Genomic DNA, 15,061 nt, shown 5'->3' with positions numbered 1-15,061 from the left:
GGTTAGATCCTGAAATATTTTCTATGCCACTTCAAAAAAAAAAAAAAAAAAGTATATGATTTGCACTAACTGGATTAAATTTAGACAGGATAAACACTCAAATTTTCCTTGAGCTGCAATTTCCTTCAAGTGCATTAGACTGAATGCCAGGGACCTTTCAAGCTTTGATACAGTAAAGTTAAAAGAGGTTTTCCGATCTTGCCTGTGTCACCTTTTCAATGCACTTCAGGTTTGAAGGATCTGCAATAGACTGAAACAACCAAAAAACCCCACACCAAGGACAGCTATTTGTAACTCAGTCATTCCTCCCTCGTCTCCCACCATCCTGACAGTCGTGCTAGCTTGACTCCTGGTTATGCAATTGCCATATCACATCACACTGAATTTACAAAACAGATTGTGCTGCCAAACAGGTGGGTGGGCCTTGCATATGGGCTGCTTGAAATAGATGGGGGCTAACCACAAATTTATTCATATATTTGAATGGCTCTTGGGTGTGCATAATGAGAAACAATTAGCTGAAAATAAAATACATACGAGAATGAAATGTTATGGTTTGCCACTCACAGAAATAAGTTTAAATACACTGGGAGTAAAAACATTAATAAAGCATTAACTATAGCTAGCTTCAAAATCACTCTGTTAAATCTTAATTTCAGGTTTTGAAACACCATAACATTTACTCCATGCTTAAAAGCTGAAAACATTTTCTTACTCCATGCTTTATGTGGATATAATATGAGAATGTGATTTTAACCATATTCTTAAACATTTTATTGTTAATTGCAGAGAATCTGTGTTTCTGCATCAGGAGTGAGTAACAATCTGATCAGAGAGCAATTTATTCTAATGTGTATTTGATGAAAGCTCTCCTCTACTTTGATAAAAATACAGAAACTTCCAAACAAGATCCTTTATTTTGTATAGTGCTGACAGTTTCACTTCTGGTTGTTCTTTGGTGCTTTTCATCAAAATGAAAATTAAAGCATCTATTTAGGAGATCCACTTTCCTATATGATTTCTTGTTTCTGGTATGCAAATAATTTTGGCAGAGGGAAATGAATAGAGTGTTTATATCCAATAACAAGTTGTGTGCATCTGGTTGTGTACCAGAGATAACTGAAAATCAGTTGAAATGAAGTTCTCAGTCTCCCATTCTAATCACATTCTCTCCCTGAATTATGAGATGATTGCATATTTTACTTGGAGGAGGGATGGTAAATACAAGAATCTGGGATCCAAGACTAGGAAAAAATATATATAACTAAAAATGTAGGAGATATCACTAATATACTTATGATCAATGAAATCATATGGGGGAGGTTTTTTTCCTCTTAATTTGTCATTATTGGCCTTCTAAGAATTAAGTTAGTGTTAGATAATTTTAAGCATACTCAGGAATCCAGTGCTTCCCAGAGTTCATGGGTATAAGGGTCTCTTAAGTGCTGTCCTTCAGCCCTGGTTTAATCTTCCTTCTGATGTGTGGGTCAGTCTATGAGACCATCACAGACTCTGGACACAGGCACCAAGAAAGCCTATTTTCCTTTATCCACAGCAATTGTTGTGCAAGAAAGCAGGCAGAACCCTGTGTCCCATGACTGATAATGCTTGGAAAAAGTAAGACCTACTTTAACCTTAAGGATATGACATGAGTTAGGCAAAACAGAGTTGTGTAGGCCCTTTCCCATTTTACCCATCTTCTATGACTCTTAAGACCTTCTGAACGTATTTCTCATATTAAGTCTTACAGCATTTTTATCGACCACGGATCCTAAAGAGAAGTCCCTTACAGCCTTGTTGGTGTGTGCTAGCAGAGGCACAGTTTTGTATCCTGCAGTGCCAGAAGGGCAGGTTGTCACCTGAAAATGATCCTCTGAATGAGATTGCAGCAAGGGGTCAAAGATACAGCTAGTCTTGTGGCTGTGACCATGAATCAAATGGAATATTGTTGTTGCAACATGATACTTCACACCAAACGGGTTAAAAGATATTGCTGTTCATTATTGCTCAGGAGCAGCTGAATGTACTAGCCAACACTTCAAGCACCCCGAGGCCTACAAGGGAGCTAGAGAGAGTGGGATTTCTCTCTGCTACAGAGTAGGAATTTAATGTAACTTCTAATCCAAATTCTCTGTAGTCAAGGCAGAAATAGGCACCTCAAGAGCCAGCTCTCTCACCTGGACAACTACCTTATATTAGAGATCTCATTTATAGCTTGCTAAAGTTGGGGGAAATTTTCTTGCTTCTGAAGAGTTGCTTGATTTTCTGGGTAAAAGTCCCCTCAGCAATATAGGGTATAATTTACTGCTGCATTAAACATGGATTTAGGTTTCCATCTTTTGACCCTAGTATTTAGAAATGTGGGCAATAATTTAGAAATGTGGGCATCATAGAATCCTAAAACTATATCACAGAATCATAGAATGGTTTGGGTTGGAAAGGACTTTAAAGATCACCCAGTTCCAACCCCCTGCCATAGGCAGGGACAGCTCCCACCAGACCAGGTTGCCCAAAGCCCCATCCAGCCTGGCCTTGAACACCTCCAGGGATAGGGCATCCACAGCTTCTCTGGGCACCCTGTTCCTGTGCCTAACCATCCTCTGAGTGAAGAATTTCTTCCTTCTATCTAATCTAAATCTCCCCTCTTTTACTACAAAGTCATTACTGCTTGTTCTATCACTACATCCCCTGACACAGAGTCCCTCCCCGTCTTTCCTGTAGGCCCCCTTTAGGTACTGGAAGGCTGGTACAAGGTCTCCCTAGAACCTTCTTTTTCTCCAGGCTGAAAAACCCCAACTCCCTCAGCCTTTCTTCATAGGAGAGGTGCTCCAGACACCCGATCATCTTTGTGGCCCTCCTCTGGACTCATTCTGATAGATCCATGACCTTGTGCCGAGGGCCTCAAAGCTGAATGCAGTGCTCCAGGTGGGGTCTCATGAGAGCAGAGCAGAGGGGGAGAATCCCCTCCCTTGTCCTGCTGTCCATGCTTCTTTTGATGCAGCCCAGGATACAGTTGGCTTTCTGGGCTGCAAGCACAGAAAGTTGTTGGCTCATGTTGAGTTTCTCATCAGCCAACACCCCTAGGTCCTCCTCAGGTGCTCTCCATCAACCCCATATATATGGGTCCTTGTGAGACCAGGCAAAACACCAGACACCAGGGAGGCATAACACTCCTCATATTTGCACAGTGCTGGTGGTACTCTCCACTGAGGACTTGCAAAGCTTCTGTGCTTGCTGGTGAGAGGTAAAGAAGCAAGAGCCAGGAAAGATGTATGGTCTTTTGTAGTTCAGGGTTATTTCAGCTATTAACCACTAACTTGCCTGTTTTTGCCACCCTCATTAGTAGGCAAAAGAAAAAAGAAAAAAAAAAAAAAAAAGAAAAAAAAAAAAAAAAGAAAGAAAAAGTGATATTGTTCTCTTATGAATCATCCTTCCCACAAAACTGTCTCCTTGACTGGCAGTTGGATTTGTTAGTCATCCATCGTTTCAAAATTGTGGGTGGCAATTATCCAGCGTTTCCTCTAGGTGTCAAGTCATACGGATAATCCCCTGAGGTGTTTCATTACACCCACTGGAACTGCTGTGTTTTCGATGTCCTGATCCTTCCAAAGCAGAAAGAGTATGTTTTTCCTTCCATGCTGCAACTGCAAAGTTTTGTTACATTTCCACAGATTTTACTCACAGGTGCCTGATACTTTCACAAGCCATGACATTCTCTCTCAAGTAAGACAAAGACAGCAACTTTATCTGTGGCAATAAACATAAAAGAAAATCATGCACAGCTAGCTCAGCCTGTTTGATCCTGCAGAAAGGTGAAAATAACAGGGTCCCAGGTTAGAGGGGAGGAGATCTGGGAAGTGCACTTTAAAGGCCTTCTGGAAATGCATCCCAGGTGGATGCTGACGATGGAGCAAAACCATAGCATCCCTTCCTATCTCACAGGGGGTTAGGGTAGGGTCCCACATTAGGGGTCCTACACAGCTCCATGGGGTGCATTTTGGTCTGCATTGATTGTATAGGACATTTGGTGAGACTGATTTCCTTCCAGAGAAGGAAGCCAAGCATCTGTGGAGTATGGGTAAGTAAGCAATTAATAAGTAAGCAATTTATTGTGTAATCTGCACACTGCTCTGATTGGAAAGGACTTTGAAAAAAATCTGAAGCTCTAAAAGACTACCTGTTTTGTTACTAGGAAAGAGTTAAATCGTAGTGGGAAAACTGTATGAACAATCTCTCTCCCCAAAATGCAGAATTACCTATATTTTAGTAGCTATTGTCTTAGATAAAATACTTATTTCACTATCAAACTGAGCAAAAGAGACCCATGAAACCTCACATTGTTTATGCTCGATTAACAAACAGGATAATAATATGCTAAGTGAACTATCAACCTCTGGGTTAAATTTTGTGTTAAAACTAATGAGATCAAATATAATATATGTATTTAGAGAGATACTAGTCTTTTAATGTGAAGCTACCATTAAGATATTTGACTTTTTTATTTGTTTAAGACTTAGCAGTAGTTCTTTGCTTTTTTTTTTTTCTTTTTATTTTTCTTCTTCTTTTTTTTTTTTTTTTTTTTTTTCTGAAAAAGGCTTAATCTCTCTTTGATGCTTTTTATCAGAACATCTATTAAAATCTATCCAATAAGTGCTGTGGCAGAATGTGAATAGCTGTAAAGCTTCTATATTGTAAAGAGAGGAAAAAAAATCTTTTTTTTTTTTTTTTTTGAAAGTTTGTTTTTAGAGGAAAAACTGCCCTTTTCCTGGAAATGTTAAAGAAGCAAAGCACCTTTTTCTGCCCGTATGTCTCATGCACACTGAAAATTTATTAGATTATTGGAGGTGTATTTCTCTGATTAATTCAAAACATTTTTGCTAGGAAGAAATGGTAAACTATTTCATTAAGAGCTAAAATGATATCTTTTCTGAAATAACATTAGTCTCAAAATGGTGTTCATTTACCTAGTTTCCATTTGGCTTAAAGACAGCAGAGGTAGCAAAAGCTAGGTTCCTGGGCAAAAGCTGGAATAAGTTTTTCAGTCACATAATGTATGCCTATAAATTGGGGAACCTTTGACCTTGGGTGTTTCTGCCAAGATTGATTTTTCATATCTGCCAAGCTAAAATGAATTGTAGGCACAAAAAATATTAGGAGTATTCCATTTTACTTTTCTTTACAACATTTGACCAATGTTGCATCATTAAAGCATAATGGTTGTTTCTGTTCTTTTTTAAAGTGCTATTTTCTTTCTCTTTGGTTTGGTTTGTTGTTCTTTTAGCCTGAAGACTTTAGGTAAAATTGGGTCATGTGGATGTGGACTGTTCAGATATAAAAGGCAGGGTGTAAAAGTGAGCACTTTAGAAGGTGTTTTAAGGCATCAAAATAAATAATTTTTAATACATATATTTATATTTTTAAAAAATGTATATAATACGTACACTATCCAGAGTTGAAACAAAATAATAAAGCTACAAAAATAAGGCAGTTACATTATCTACTGACTGTAGAAAATAATCTTCCAAAATAAGTTGTCAGTCATAACAATATCTGAAATAGACAAAATCTCATCAGAATTGGAAAAGTGATTATGTAAATGAATACGTTTAACCAAAAAATGGGCACTGGAAACCTAAAGAGTAAATTCTTACATTACAGTGAAGTTGGCAGTTTAAAAGCATAGCTATTTGTAGGTGCAGCACTTCACACTTAATATTATTTAAAAAAAAAATCTTAAGTCAGTAGCTGTTTATTAGTACTCTGTTGCTAAAGGAACTATCACATTTCAAGTTCATTCATGTTTGTAGATATTATGTACAGTGACTGGTGAAAGCTTAAGTCTTCTTAGCCTATTCACAATACATATTATTCTTATTGCTGTTGCATTTAGAAATTACAATTTAGGGTCTTCTATGCACAAAAACTGAAGAAAAAATCAATCCCTGTTCCTTGAAACCAGGACCAAAACATAAGGCTTGAGACAACTTGGAGACAAAAAAATTGGTGGGCAGCTATAATCATCATGGAAGACGTCAGTAACCCTGCACAGGCAATCTTGATGTTTTATGTTTTTCATTATTATGGAAAACTCCTAATCAAGGAGGACTTTCAAGGAAAAGAAGGAAGCAGCTCTGCAGTTATTCAGAAGGAGCTCCTCCCAAACACAAGAAGCAGCAGAGAAGAAAACAGAAAAATGACAGAAAATGTGCTAACCAGGAGATAAAGGACAATATGTGTGCAATATTGGACATATTTGTACTAGTGGAGTGGCCATAAAATCACTGAATACATTAATGTGTTGGTGGAGTAGTTTGGAAACAACAGGACAGAGCACGCTGTAAAGTAATGGAACTGAAAGGGTAACAGGGATTTATATCGGGAGAGAGTCTGTTGTGTTTTCTTTTTCAAACTGTACTTACTGTTAGTTTGCATGTTTGTGTCAAACTTAATCACAAAGACGTAATTAGAATATCTTTAGAGCAAGCATTCCTTTGACAGAAGAATTAACAAAAGAAGCTGATTCTCAATGATAAAATGGGCTTTGAGGGACACAAATACCTTCTATTTTGTAAATATGGGAAAATAAACTGTTCTATCATTTTCACGTTCCAGATATACATCACTGAAACTATCTAATAAGTAAGTTTAGACATATCAATTAATGCAGTTACCAGAGTGTTCCTTAGAGGTCTGTCTGGCAAAAGCTGAGATTAATTGCATATTTCTTACCGTAGTACCATACCCGAACGTGGATGAATAGCAGTAAGGAAATGTAGAAGTTATTTGGGTTGATGCCATCACTGTCTCCATCTGGCTTCTTTGTTTCTGCCACTGGGATGTTGTTCACCATCTCCAGCTGAACACCATGTCCCCTATGAAGTGTCTTCAATGCCAACACCAGGCTTTGCTCAATGGGGACATGGGAAATCCATCTGCTTGTTGGTGTAAAAGGGTGGCGGGGCTTACCTACTTTCCATGGCATCTTCTGCATCAGTGCTGTTCCTGCCCTGGCTTTCTGGGGATGAAGCTTTACCTCTGTGTGGATGAAGAATGCATTGCTTCTCCAAGCAGGAGCATGGACTTTTCTTGGCCTTCAATTAATGTAGCTGTCTCTGGGAACTTCCTGAAGGTGGAAATGTACTGTGAAAAAGCACAGAAGTGGAAAATGTGTTTATGTAAAGGGTTATTTCATTCATTCCTGTAGCTTTTCCTTGGGCCTTCTTTGCAAGTTAATGAGACCAAATTTCTGCTTGACCTATCTGATCAATGCCAAAATCTATATGAACCTAGCTATTTAGTGCAGGGTTGTTCTCCTGTAGTGGTGGAAATGGCATTACTGTGCAGCAATACATCTTGTTCTGTACAGTAGGATCTCACCTGTCACAAAGGAGATGAGAATAACCTCAGGAAGCCATTGGCAGTGCTGCAGCAGGGTCAGTCCTGCTCTTGGTGCATGGGAATAGAGTAGGTATGGAAGATCCTGTGTGAGGTGACAGCTTCATATCTTTGTCTGGATACTGTTGAAATCTGGGTAACCGTCCAAATATCCTTGTCCACCTGTGTCTGGCAAATATCCTTGGATATTGAGATATCTGTTCTAAATATCCCAGCTGTGTCTTGCACCTCTCCCAGATAGCTACACCCACAAACAGCTGCTGTCACATGGATTATCAACATGTGCTACCACAAAAAAAAAGACCTTGGGTTATGGTATGTACATAAACCAGTCTGCTACTCATTCGTTGTTTTAATCCCTGTGCAACACTGAACTTTTTTAACCCTGGGATGTGTATTGCTGGTATCATTTTGTTTGATGGTCCTGGCATGGTGAGCAGTGAGAACACCCCTTGACAGACACAATGAAATCTAAATCTGAAATCTAAGTCTGAAATCTAATGCTTTGAGATAGTGGATTACTTAGAAACTTGGACTAAAAAAGAAGATAAACTCTTTCTTTTGTTTAGCAGGTAAGGCTTTTGTATTAGGAAGCACAGCATGGCAGCTCTGCATAGCAGGCCATCTGAATCACAGATCTCTTAAACCTTTATTACCTCAGCAGGCACCTAAATCCAGCATTGGCACAGTGGCAGGGGATCTGTGAATGACCCTATGACAGCCGTCCCATGTGGATGATGTGGCTGCACCTGGGGGCAGGGGCTGGTGCTGAGTACAGAAGTCACCACTACAAGATGCTTCTGCTGTCCAGAAGCCATCATCCCTTGCTAGAACAAAAGGCAGTCCTCTCTCCTGGGCTTCTGGAAGGCAGGCAATATTTTCACAAAGCTGTTCATCCTACTTCAAATGGGATGAATTACTCCTCTTCCTCCACTGATCATTCAGAGAGCCCAGGTCAAGATGCTAGTTCTAGCTAACACCAAGAACGTGCCTTGTGCAAACAGACGAAAAATAACTCTTGTGGATATTGGAAAAATTAAAGATGATCACATCTGACAATATCAAAAGCAAATAGGAATACCTGTTCAAGGACTTTTTTTCTGAGCATCCATCCTGTACTACTGCTTTAATATATCCATCCCTTTGAGTGGTATACAGAGTGAAGAACAATATCTCTCAAAATAGCCAATATTCTTTGGAGAGCTTGGAAAAATTGTGTTCTTGCAAGGCAGACTGGAAGACAGGAAGCAATCTGATAGGCTTATTTGTAACCCTGTACTAGCATCGTGTTTCCTGCTCAAGGAGCAGATAAAAACTTCCCTGAACAATCCTCGTGAGTTGTGAATTATGGATGTATCTCTGCAAACCCTTGGGTTTCTGACTGAATGTTAAATAAAGCAGAAGAAGTCACTTTCTTTTTTGTCTTTTCTTTAGTATTTTGATTCCCTGCACAGATCCTTATATCTATTATTTTAACTGGGCTTTTCTATTTCCCATTGTAGTCACCCTTAACCCCACATAGGCATGCAGACTTGCAGCTTTTCTGTATTTCCACTATATACTTTGAATAATGCATGTGTATTCTTCCTAAATATTGATCCTTCCTTTTTTTTCTGAATAGTCAGATGTGCTTATGCATCATAAATATCAATGTTCATACTGCTTTTTACATACAAATATGTTTTTTTTTTTTTTTTTTTTTTTTTTTTTTTTTCAGGAAGGACTTGCTGTATCTATTCCAGGCTTGCTTGCCTGCATTGCCTTTCAGCAAGGGTCAGCCACCAGGCCCAGCTGCTTTAGCAGCGGCTTGTTCAAATCCTATCAGACAGCCTTTCAGACATACTTCAGCAAAAGCACCCAGGCTTTTGGAGCTCCCCCATATGAAGCATATTCTTGTGAAAGTAACCAGCACTCCAGCAGGCTCCCCTCCAGCAGCTGCCCTGGACCAATGTCCTGATGCCATTTGAATATCTCCAGGGATGGAGACATGACCACCGCCCTGGACAATCTTTTCCAGTCCTAAGTCATATTAACAGTCCAAAAGTGTCTTCTGATTACTGGCACACAGCAACCAGCAATGGTCGGTGAGAGACTTTTGCAAGAACTTGACCATTTCACAGAGCAAACTGAGATACCACCCTGCCAAGCCTACCTACCAAGGTTGAGGTACAATGTTACTGAAGTGACACCAAATTGACACCTTCCAGGTTACTCCTTGAGGTATAAAGAGGCTTTTGCAGGTATGTGTCAGCTGGGACTTGTGAATGTGCTGGGGAGAAGATCATGTTGAAAGCTGGTGGGGCACTAGGGCTCAGACAACTCAGTGAAGTTCCCCTCCATCTCTCAGTTTCACCCTGATTTCAGGGCAGTGCAATGACTGCTGGGCACCCAGACCAGTGGGTGGACCCCGGTACCTCCTAGCATCACGCTGGAGCAAGACCTGGGCACCTGGAATGTGTCTGTGCTGGGGACAGTGATGTTCCAGCGCTGCACTGCTGTTGACGCCCAGCCTGTCCCTGCAGGTGGGTTTTGTGCACGGTTTCGGAGTCTGTCCTACAGGCAGGTTTCATGCGGCACGTTGGCTTGGAAGTGAGATGTTTAATAGCTGGGATTTTGAAATGACAGGCACACTGTCTGCATCTGGCCTGCCGGAGCTGCCTGGTTGCTCAGGTGTGCAGGGGTGGTGGCATGAACCACAGCAGAGCTCCTGGGCCCACGTGGGCTCACTCGTTCAGTGGGACAGCTGTGTCACGAGAGATGCGTCAGAGCTTGCCCAAGATGGTCATTGTTGGGTCATCCCAATTTTGCTCATTTTCAGTGCAGGAATTGTTTTCTAAAAGTACAATCCCTCTGCAGAAATGCACCTTCTTGATCCAATGCCCTCACAAGGCCTCTATGAGCATCTTCTTTTAATAACATCATATTCTTGAATGCCAGAAATTTCCCTAGAAAATCAACCAGATTTCTCAATTTTAATTATCTTAGGGTTCAGAGCAGGTGATGTGCTGGCACCCATTCCAGCTGCTCCTTTCAGGCTGTTTTCTCCTCACGGAACATGTCCTGGTGGTGACACGGCCTGCAGCTCTGCCTGACCCTCGCTCTGCGCCAGGCTGCTGTGGGGCAGGCCAGCTCAGGAGGCACCATGCCTCTGTACCTAGCTGCTATTTAATTAAACAGTAAGGCCCTCAGTATTAATAATAAATCAACTTCATGGCAGAAAGAGGGGAAAGAATCTGTTGGAAACTTTATCCCTCCTCAGGCTCTGGTAGTGTCCCCCCACAGACAGAGAAATGCTCTTACTTAATACTCCTGTCTCCTGTCTTCACCAGCATCGAAGTACCTGTTCAAGTACCGCTGAGGCTGGGGTGCACAACAGGGATGGGGCTGTCAGCATGGCCTGCATTCCTGGCAGCTGCACAAGGTGCAGCTCCTCAGGACCTGCAAGCTGGATGCTGGCTAAAGTGCTTGGATAGCCATGGGCTTGTGCTGGGAAGTGGGAGACTGGAAGAGGACGACAGACATGCCTTCTGTGTTGGCATATGCATTACATGCAATCATTGTATGCACCACAAAATGCTTCCCTCTGGCTTTCCCCCACTCTGGAGACAAAGCTGGAAAGCCTTCCGTAGAGGAGGTAGCTCTTCAGTTTTGAAAACAACAAAAGAAAAAGAAAAAAAAAAGAAAAAAGACAAAACCAGAAAAGTATAAGGGCATTTATTGGACATGGAAGAATTCAATGTGGACCATTCCTGATGCTTCCATTCTGAGGTGGAAGATGACTGGAGTCACAGTCCAGGCCGGGTGACTCCCTGCACGCTGTGGGGTTGGCCCCCGAGGAGCCCTGCATGCACGAGCCTGCTGGGAGGTGCCATTTGCAGGCCCTGCAGCTGCGTTGGGCTCCACAGGTCCTCTCCTCCCAGCTGAGGGGCCGCAGCTGCTGGGCTGTCTGCGGGAGGTATAGCACTGCCACGGGGATCTGCTGTGCACCCTCTCTCTGTCTCCGTTCCTCCAGCGGCGGGCACATGAGCCACCCCTGCGCTCCTCGTGGTCTTGTGGCAGCCTGCGCATCACCCGCTCAATCCTCTGCCTGCAGAGAGAGCAGGTGCTGTTCCGCCTGCCCCAGCGCCGGATGCAGGTGTAGCAGAAGCGGTGGGAGCACCGGTCCACATAGGCGGCGTCCGTGATGTCCATGCAGATGGGGCACAGGCTGTCTGCCGCTGCCTCAGCTGGCTCTGCCTGCTGCAGCTGGCTGCTGCTGCCCCTCGCAGCAGGGCTGCTCTCCTCCAGGCATTCCTCAACACCCTACGCCATGTCCTGCCAAGAGAAACATGCCGAATGGCCGAGTGTGCCTTGCGCTAGCAGTGGGAACACAAGGAGAGCCCAAGACCGTGGTGGGAGAGGGGTGGCAAGGGCTTCCCGGAGGGCTCCTGGTGGGCCGAGAAGCAGCGATGGCAGCCTTTGGTGCAGCCTTGGACAAAGGGCCCTGGGCAGGGGGAGCACGTGCAGCTCATGGTTGAGAGGCTGCATCCAGGGCTTGTCAGGAGCTGGGGCAGGGCAGACACAAGTGAGTGGGGCAGGATGGGATGTGCGTCTGCACCCTGTTGGATGTGTGAGGCAGAAGAGAAGGGAAGCCCTGAAGTCCTCCTCACTTGCCCAGTGCTCAAGCCCAAGGTGGGCTCTGGCATCCTGTCAGCAAACGCTGGGGAAAGAGCTGGCTTGCCTAGGACCTCGGAGTCCCAAGGCTCCATCCCAAACAAAGCCAGAGTTAGCCCAGTGTACCTGAAGGAGGTGGTTAGAAAAGGCACAGCAATGCACTGGGAGCCTTCAGCACTGCTCACAGCCCCAGCACGCTCTTTGTGTCCACAGCCACGGGACGGCCACTCAGTGGGAGCCTCAGCACCCCACAGCCAGGCAGCAGGGACAGCAGCACTGGCAGGGGGCTGCCTTGGCTCAGCGTCTAGAGCTGTCGCTCTCCGCAAAGCCAACACTTGGCCAGCACAACCACAGTCCTACTCGAGCCTGCACAACTTGCGTGTGTGCCTGCACGAGCCTCAGATGAAGTCAGCGAGGACAGAGCCTGCGGCCTCTGCAATATATAGAGGTCACACGCAGTCACAGTCAGCACTGGCAACATCACCAGGGTTTCTGTGGCTACCTGCTGAAGTTGCCCAGCAAGGATGGCAAACTCCCCAAAGAGGGAAAGCCTGCCTCACAGGGTATTGCCATCCTCTCGGCAACTCTCTCATCTTCAGGCATCTTGGGTCCTGTGGTGAGAGACCAGTGCCCCCTGAGCACCAAGGCCCAGCACCGGGCAGGGGAGCAATGCATGCAAGTGAGCACTGCTGACCTCCTCAGTCCCATCAGTGCACAGATTCAGAGGCCCCTCCAAGGGCTGTCAGAGGAGAAGGACTCAGCTGGGAAAAGCAGAGGGAAAGCCCTTGAGAGGACAGAATGGCTGAGAGTGGAAGGGACCTCTGGAGGTCATCTTGGAAAATGTCCACACTCCAGCCAGCTCCCCTCCAGCAGGCAGCCCAGGACCATGTACTGGGTGGACTTTGAACCCTGCTGCATATTTGCTAGATGCACAAGGAAGGGAAAATAGAATTACCACAGTTTTCCACTAGTTTAAAATCTTTCCCTGGGAAGACACAATGCCACTTGTGCAGGCAGAGTGACTCAGAGCAGCAGGCGCATTGCCAGGATGCCCTTTTGCATCTGGCAGGACTGTGAGCATGGGGAATCACCCCAGATGAGGGCACATGCTGGTGAAGGAGAGATGGTTTGGTCAGGCAGGATCCAGGCACAGCTGCCTGCAGCCTCGAGAGCACAGCTGGGAGCTCAGCACCAGGGGCAGCACCACTCCAGGGCCCCAAATCAGAGAATATGTTTGGTGAAACTGCAATTTCCACTGTGGAAATGGAAGCTCAGGAACACACACAAGTGATCCCCAACTGTCTGAGATACAGAAAAATTCCTTTCTGAACCTGCATTTGATTTAGCCCCAATAACATGAGGAAGATGTACAAACCAGCACTTGGGACAATTTCCTCCATAGCAGGAAACCTGCCTAATGCCTTACCTGTTTGAGACCAATAACAAATGCTTCTGAGTAAAAATATAAAATACAGCAGATAAAAATGATGCCTCATAAGAGAAAAGAAAATCCCTACAGGTCCTTCTCAACATATTACCTAGTGATCGGATGGCTCTAAGTTCCCCTACCACACCTTCAAGCAGATCATAAAATAAGGAGAGCAAAATAGTTTATTTGCTGCTTTTCTAATCTTTTGCAAATTGAGTTTTATATGTGTTTTCCTATTTTGAACAATGGTAAAAATATCAACTGTGCAGAAAGGGTAGCATCGAGGGGACACAGAAAACAGAGAGGGTGGAGAAAAATAGAACCAAGTACAGACGGCTGACTGGACAGAAAGGCACATTTTTCTCTGCATTTGGGCCACTGCCAGCTGGGTTATACTGCTGACTTAGACCAAACCATTTGTTGTAAATGGGGTAGATCTTTTAATAGACTCATGAAGGTAAAGGATTGAAAGGATCCTAAGAGATTGTTTGGTCCAGTTTAAAGCAAAGCTAAATGGTCCCTGAGAAACTATTGTTAAGTCTCCAGTGATGGGGACTTACAGCCTAAGCAGCCTGCTCAGTGTTGTGTTGGCCTTACTCTAAGAAAATGGTTATGCAGCTGAAAACTAACTGGATAGTGAGCCAGCCATAAGGACCTTCCTGTGAATTCATCAGCAAAATTGAAATATCTCACTAATTTTGCCTGGATGCATTCAGCAGATTTCCTGCACTTTTTCAGGTCCCTGATCAAATGAATGTGGCACAGAGAATAAGGTATTTGTGCAGGGAGTAAGGCTTAGAAGTTGCCATTGGTACTCAAGCAAAAAGAAACTATTACTTCAGAGGATGGATCTTCTTGTTTAATGTGCTTTCAGTAGCAGTTTATAAAGCACTTGATACAAACACTGGAATGAGAGGTGAAAAAGTTACAGATACCTGCAAATATTTTTCCTTCTTCAAAAAAGTTAAGTGTAGCTATTAGCAAAAATACCACAGCAAAACTGTGGAGGCAGAAACCTCAGCAGTTTCTTGTCTTCAGAGACAATTTCATCTTGTATTCACCAGCTAACAGTAATGATCTCTTGTCTAGGAATTGTAGCTTTACCATGGCTTACTATGAATCATAACCACTTGCCCCCCTGGGAATAAAGAACAAGGAGGGAATAAGCAAGGAACACAAAGACATTCTTCCCCTTTATCAGATTACTAGCTGAGCACTCAGGATACATCCTGTCCCTGCTTAGCATGGTCAAGAAATAATACTTTATATTTATGAGAGTGTCAAAACAGTGCTGACTCATTTTATGCATGAGAACGTGGCAATAATTTCAGATATTATGAACAGGCAATAAATACTTGTCAGTAACTAGCTGTTTCCACCCTGTTTTTTGTTTGTGCAATAAGAGAAATTTCAGCACAGAGAAGTGATGAAAGGCTGTTGGTTTGGGGAAATCTCTCAATCAAGTGTGAAATTATTGATTTATAAAAAAATTGTTATGTAAAATGTTTTGTGTGTGTACATATATATATATATATATATATATATATATATATAAGCCCACAGTAAATGTGAGGATTTGTAAAG

The sequence above is a fragment of the Aythya marila genome (genome assembly GCF_965140915.1).
Source record: "Aythya marila genome assembly, chromosome: 2".
In the NCBI taxonomy this organism is placed as follows: Eukaryota; Metazoa; Chordata; class Aves; order Anseriformes; family Anatidae; genus Aythya; species Aythya marila.
Note: the sequence above shows the minus strand (reverse complement) of the source record.